The sequence below is a fragment of the Ictidomys tridecemlineatus genome, chromosome 7 (assembly GCF_052094955.1).
Source record: "Ictidomys tridecemlineatus isolate mIctTri1 chromosome 7, mIctTri1.hap1, whole genome shotgun sequence".
Taxonomy (NCBI): domain Eukaryota; kingdom Metazoa; phylum Chordata; class Mammalia; order Rodentia; family Sciuridae; genus Ictidomys; species Ictidomys tridecemlineatus.
The window spans coordinates 54,936,946-54,944,756 of NC_135483.1; positions in this window are offsets into that span (position 1 = coordinate 54,936,946).

Genomic DNA, 7,811 nt, shown 5'->3' on the forward strand with positions numbered 1-7,811 from the left:
CTAGGTATTTTCTAATTTCACTATGACTTCTTTTTTAATCCTTAGGTTTTAAGACTGTGTTGATTAATTTCTACATATTTATATTCTTATTTTCTCATAATATTAATTTCTAGCTTCAAAAAATATTTTATATTATTTTAATCTACTTACATTTTCAAATCAAATTAAAATTTATTCATTTAAATTTGTTTAATTTTGCAGTGGTAAAGATCAAAACAAGTTTTCACACATGCTAGGCAAATAAATGCTTTACAACTGAGTTACATCCCTAAGACGTTGTTCAAATTTTGATATAGTTGCTTTATGACCTAAAATGTTCTATGGAAAATGTTCAATGTATACTTGAGAAAAATATATATTCTGTTTTTTTTTTTAGTAATGAGGATTTAACCCAGGAGCACTTGACCACTGAGCCACATTCCCAGCTCTATTTTGTATTTTATGTAGAGATAGGGTATATTCTGCTTTTGTTGTGTTGCATGTTCTATATATGTCTTTTAGGTTCAATTGCTCTATGGTCATTTATTGTATTAATGGCATTCTGTGTGATTTTCCCATCCATTATTAATGCAGGATATTGAATTCTACTGTTAATGTGTTACTGTCTATCTTGCCTTTGAATTCTGTCAAAGATTACTTCATATATTTAGCAGTTATGAGGTTTGGTGCATAAAAATTTATATGTGTTATATTTTGGGGAATTGATCATTTTAAATATTAATTATGTCCTTTGTTTTCTGTAAGATTTTTAAAATTAAAATTCATTTTCTAATATTAGTATAACCACCCTTGCTATTGTTTATTGTTATCATTGGCAATTTTTTTACTTTCAATTTACATTTGTCCCTAAATCTAAAGTGAGTCTCTTATAGACAACAAATAGTTGGATCCTGGTTTGTTTTCATTGATTTGATAAATCTGTCTTTTGATTAAAGATTTTAATACACTTACATTTAATGTAATTACTGATAGAGGAAAACTTACTACTGCCATTTTCAGTAAATGTGTAGAAATTAATCAACACAGTCTTAAAACCTATGGATCAAAAGAGAAGTCATAGAGAAACATTTTCTTGTTTCCTGAATGCCTTTTTCTCTTTTACTCTGTTACTGTCTTTCTCTGTGCATTATTGATTTTTTTTTCTAGTGATTGCCTTGATTTCTTTTTTATTTGTCTTAGAAAATTGGTGCTCATCAGATTTCTGGGGCTCAACAAATATTACTCTGGAAATGATTGCAATATCATGGATTTGTATTGTATAGTCTTATCTTCAATCAGTTGTGATAATGTTTGTGTCCCCACTATTTTCAATCAGCATTTGTGTGTTCATGTGTATGTAAATAGATGTGACTACCTGATTTGATATCTAAGAATACTAAAAAGAACAAAGCTTAAATATGTTGCCTCTATTCAACTAGACAATAAGAGTATTTAGAATTTGAACTTGAGTAGGAGTCTGTGAAAATAATTTCATTCTGCTAATAGTCTTAAGCACAGTCTCTTGTATTTTTCTCACTGAAAAAAAATTGTACAGAATTTGTTCCACATGTGGAAATTAGCAGCCAATAAATATTTATCTGTATCACAGAATATGGCCAACACTAAATAGAGTATTTCTTACCTGAGGGTCTTATATCAAAACATCAGAAAACCTGTAAATATATATTTATGTACACATATACACACATGTGTGTATATATTTTCTTTTTTGTGAAGACATGTATTTTTTTTCTTTTACCAGGGATTGAATTGAGGGGCACTTTGTCATGAAGCCACATCATATTTTATTTAGAGATAGGGTCTCACTCCTTCTTCAGCCTCCTGAGCTGCTGGGATTACAGGCATGCACCACCAAGCACAGCTCGTGGGAAATTTTTGATTAGATGCAATAACTGAGTAACTTGATGAGACAGTGGAGAAAATTTTCTAAAGAATATTTTTCATGAGACTATTGAATTTCACTATTGAGAATTTAGATAAACAACATTTAAATATGGTCTTATTTTTATCTTTTATAAATTTCAACAGCATTTATATCTGCAAGTAGTTGTTCCATATTTTAGGCACTCAACAGATAAATATGGACCATAATTTTCTTATACATTTATTTTCATTCATTCATTTATTTATTTGTTTAACAAATGTTTTTAAGGAAAAGCAGCTGAGGACATTTTTATACTCTCATATTGCTTACACTGGTGAAAAAAAATATTAAAGATTTATAAACACTCCATTTGCTACTCCCATTAATTAAGTGCTATTATCTCCATTGTACAGGCAATCTGAATCTATCTAATTAGAGAAAGATTTCATCATATTTAGTGGGATAATTTAGACTTAAATTCAAACATATATGACTTCCAAGTTCAAGCTCTTCTCACTTTATAAACTATTATTGAAAATGTTCACTGTAATCTTCAAATTCCCAATTTTCAGATAAACAGATACTGTTTAGGATAATTTAGTATGCCAAATCAAACTATTTTAGAATGATTCACATATGTAAGTACACTAGTGACCTTCAGTTAAATATATAAAGTAATCTGATTCTAATAATTAAGTAACATGGCTCTGACTACAATGTATATGCTTTAATATTTTCAAATACACATCTAGATATCAAATATTCATATTATGAGTAGCACTGATGTAACTTTATTTTTGTTGGTCTGCATATGTTCAGTTTTTTGGAAAAAAATTCTATTCTGTTCCATAATGGAAAATGGTAAATAGCTATTTGGCTTTTCTATCTAAAGGGGGATGACAGCATCTAGGAAGAATTGTGATTTGGTTTGCATCTTTCTCAATCAAGTACAGTGTTGTCGATGACACTTCACTTTAATGGACATGCACATACACCAGATTCATATTACATCACTTGTGTTTATACATTTGTCCATTGAAAAATGAATAGCTATGGTCCAATTATTTGCACTTTAGGGTATTTGTATTTCATTTGCAAATAACTAGAAAATTTGATTATGTTATTTATTTTCAGTTCGTTTTCTAGACGTTCTTATGATAATGCCCTATATATCAACTCAATACTTTGAAAAACTTTTATCTACCATCTCTTAAGAGATAAGACACTTATTAAGAGATTATTACTTATAATACTACTTTGCATAAAATCAGATTTTTGGTCTGAAATATGGTTCTCAGTTGCTGGAATTGTAGCTAAACAGAAAGAATTAATGGTTTCCCTAGCTTTCAGTAAGTAAATACTCTCCTTTATTTGGACATTTGTTATACTAAAGTATTTTAAAGATGAATTAGAAATATCTTGGAGGCCACTAAGTACCAGGTAGAAATCTCTCAAAATTAATGATTATCATTTTCTTTAAATTTATGCAATCTTGTGGCCTTCTTTCTTTCTTTCTTATTTGAGCATTGACATAAGAATTTTGGATTGTTTTCTTGAAAATGAAAGAAATAATGTCTTGAGATGATGTGTAAAAATGCAAATTAAGCATTCTAGCCAGGTTTATGTTGTCTTTATCTCATTATAGAAAGCCAAGTCAATGACCAACATTGTTTTGAGGCAGTCTTTTTACTTCAAATAAAATCTTAAAAGAATTGCAGATGTTTGCATTTTTTTCAAGACTGCAGTCAATAATGAATCTCTCAGTGTTTTTCAAGTCTTCTTTCCTATGGCTATGTAGGAATCATCTTCTTGATTGTGAGCTCTAAAATAGGTAAATTTTTTTTCTTTTAATTTCAAATAAGATTGTAACCTAGAATAATTACCATTCAAAAGGTAAAATTTTGAAAGATATACCAGCAACTACTGGAAAATTATTCTTTGAAATGAATCTTTTTATATTAATGAATTCTTGCTACAGTCAATTATTATTTACTCTTTTGGGAAAATCATGACTTTTCAATTCATGATGGCTATTGAATTTTTGTTAACATTCCTTAAGGTGCATGAATGCCAGATAATAGTTATTTTGACTGTTCATTACAACCCATCTAACTAGTTTTAGTAATAGTTTGACTCAGTAAAATGCTTTAACATATGCAGTTATCTAAATTAAGGTTCATGGCAATTTGGGAAAATTATTTTATTTACATTTTGAAGTTGAAAACTTGTAGACTTAAGTGACTTGCCCAAGATAAATATAATTAGTAGATTTGCTCTCACAATTTAAACATACTATTTATAAATTCAACCTTGGTTCATCAATCTACCAATTAATTTATATGACTACTTAATGAGATGTGTAGTTAAGAAGACTTGAGGCATCCCTCCTTTGTGAGAATTTACATTATCTTATAGGAGCAAGACAAGAACTAAGTGAATAAACTAATTAGAACTTTTAAAATTCATACACAGGGGCATAAAAAGTAAGTGATGACCCAGAGACCAATGGGTTAAGAAGATAAAAGTGGCACCCTAACAGACAAAATTATCAAGAATGATGTCTTCTAAAATATACTATTTTATTTCAGAAATAAAAGAGAAAGATAAAGTAATCAATGAAAATAGGAAAGCTATTTCATTAAGGATGAATAGAGTTTGGTCCTATAAGGAAACAGAAAGGGAGGCTGGACTCCAGTAAAAAGTGGGTGGAGTAGAGAGAGAAAAGGTTGAGAAGACATTCAGGAGCGAGGTTGTGCAGTCTTGTAGGAAGAGAAGGGGAAAGAGTTAAGTGGAATCTGAAATGGTCAGGGACTGGTCCTTCAGCTTTATCCAGTATATTGGAATAAGCTCAGATGCCATCTGATCAGGATAAAGACTTCAATCATCTATATTCCAAACATACAAACTCTTAGGTGTTCTTGTCTTATGCTCATTACAATCAGATTCAAAAAAATCAGACAAGACTGTACAGAAGAAAGGAGTGATTTGGTATGAATGTATGCATAGTTTAATCTGTATGGCCTTATTTCTCTAGAGAAAGGCAAATGCTTTTTAAAAAAATCTTCTAAGTAAAATTTATTTAATGAAATCTATCATCCCTACAAAACCATAATAAATGTCAAGACTATAAAAAAAGAACATTTTTTAAAAAAAATTTAAACACCTTTCCTTTCCTAAATTTCTGTCTTTGAGTAGTGCACAAAGATAGCTTGATCATCTTCTGAATTAAGTATGCATTCTTCATATATTTTCCTACTGGAACAAGAACTTAAGAGTTGATACAGGATGCTCAGTCAAGGTGATGGATTCCACTAGGAGAACAGTCCTCAAAATTTGGACTCAGGACCCCATCATACTCTTAAAAATTATACACTCCAACTGCTCTCTATATATGGATTATATCTATAAATATTTACCTTATTACAAATTTGAATGTTGAAATCTAAAAAAAAAACATTTTTTAAAAATTCAGAAGTAACATAGAATATGTTGTTAATATGAGAGGGGAAGAAAAATAGTAGATAGTGGCAAAGATGGTACAAAACAAAATCAAAATAAGCTAAACAAAAACCCTAACCCTTGACATACAGAGCATGTAAAATAATACCTTCAAGAAAAAGGGTGGGAGGGAAGAGTAGATATATGGAGAGAGCAACAAATATGAATGTGTGTAGGAATTCTTTAATCCATCAGTACACATTCAAATAAAACAAAAACCCAATATAGAAAACCAAAAAAAAAAAAAAAAAAGCAAAACAGAACTAGAACCACAACAAACAGCAACAACAACAACAACAACAAATCTTGTTGAAATGTAGAGAAATTAAGGATTTATATCCATATGGTGAAAATAGTCAGCATGTGTGTTCATTGTCTGTGTCCACCTGATTTTCTTTTTCTTTCTTCTTGAGATATAACCTAAGTGTGGAGTATGGGTCATGAGATTTTGCATCCTTCCTTTTTATTATGTTGCTCACTGCATTTGGATCGAAGTTTGTGGTTTAAGACTTCTCAATTTCCCCTCTTGAGAAATTAGTATTGGAGGGTCAGACTGCAGGCCTGGAGGCTAACTGGCATGCTGGGGAAGCTGGATTGCAGGCAGGTGGTGAAAAAGCTGGCCATATGTGGGGAAGGCTTGGTTGGCCATATCCAGGGGGCCTAGCTGGCCTGCACCAGGTGAGCCAGGGTCAGGGTCAGGTGCTGGATCCTGTGGGCCAGTGGATAAGTTGTATGCTGGGTGGGGTGGTTCAGTCTGGTGGTGAAGAAGAGGCCTGGCATCCTGGGCAAGGCTTTGAGCCTTTCTTGAAGTAGCTGTTGTTCTTTTCTCCAATCTGGCATAATGGGGCACACCTTTTCAGGAGTCTTATCCTGTCCTCAGTCTTTCTTGTGAGATTCCCACGAGGTTTCTTGAAAAGTGTTACATGTGGGTGTTAATTTCCCTGTGTCTATAACTATTATGGCATCTATACTAACTTTCAACAATTTATTAAATAAAAATTTAGGGAATGTTTTACCCAATTTTATGATATCTACAGGTTCCAGGAAAACAAGTGCTTCATCTATTGCTTATGTGATAGATACATCTGTATTTTTCTTTTTTTGAGAGAGAATTTTTAAATATTTATTTATTTATTTTTTAGTTTTCAACGGACACAACATCTTTGTTTGTATGTGGTGCTGAGGATAGAACCTGGGCCGCACATATGCCAGGTGAGCACGCTACCGCTTGAGCCACATCCCCAGCCCACATCTGTATTTTTCCAAACTTGAGTTTAGTTATTACCCTTATACCCTCATTTCTTTGAAAGGCTTTACAAAATGTATATTTGCATTTGTATAAAATGTATATTTGCATTTATAAAAAATGTGTATTTGCATTTGCTGTCATTGACTGGTTACATGGGTGGAAGTGAGGGTCTTTCCAGTTTGAATATTGAGCATATAAAAAATATCTCAAGGTTAACTTTTTTTAAGTTCAAAATGGAAAGTTCCTATTGAACTTATCTTGAGATTTCAAACTCCTGTTTGAAACTCCAGATATCCTAGTTTTAATCTAAAAATATTCCCGAATTGCTAAACATAGCTTTGGTTTTTGACAGGTTCTTTGTGACATCAAGATATTGTGAGATGTGCCTTTGGTATGAAATAATTAGAGAAAAACCTATGCACACTTTTTATTCAATTCCAATCTTTATTTTTGAATTTGAAGTTTACTATCAGCAAATTTATAAGACCCTATTTTTAATTATTAGAAAGCCAGGATAAATTAATCTTTTCTTATGTGTAAACTTTTTTTCTTAAATAGCTGCAGCAAATATTGACTTTGTTTTATATTAACCTCTTTATAAACAAGTAGATTAAGTTGTTTACTCAGCAAACATTCTTATAACTTAATATAACCTCAGAAAATTTGCCAATTATAAAACTAAGATGACTGTATATACAAGTCTTTTTTTAAACCTTCTTATATACAAGGAGTTAAATAGTCAATCAGCCAATACTTCAAAAGAATAAACACTTATAATGATGTATGTTCACTCATGTGATTTCAACTATAAGTTCTTTCAAGATCCTATGATCATCCATTCCATTTTCTGTTATTCCTTTTATTATTCTTTCCATTTAATTTATGGTGCTTAAATATTTACCAATATTTAATTTAATATACTGATTGCTTATCTTAAAAAAATAACAACTTTGATTAATTGCACAAAGTCTTTTATAGAAGAAAGTGAAAATTTCTCTTTTAGTAGTCTTTAGGAAAATTAATCTTTAAAAGATACTAGCATTCAATATTTTAGAAGAAACCTGACTTGTCAATCTTAACATCTCTTCTAGGGAAATCCTTATTAAATAACACTAACGTTTTATTGAAAAACTGAAAAATACCATGTCCTTTAATGTATGATATATTTGTAATGAACATGATTTGTAATCTTAGTTGATA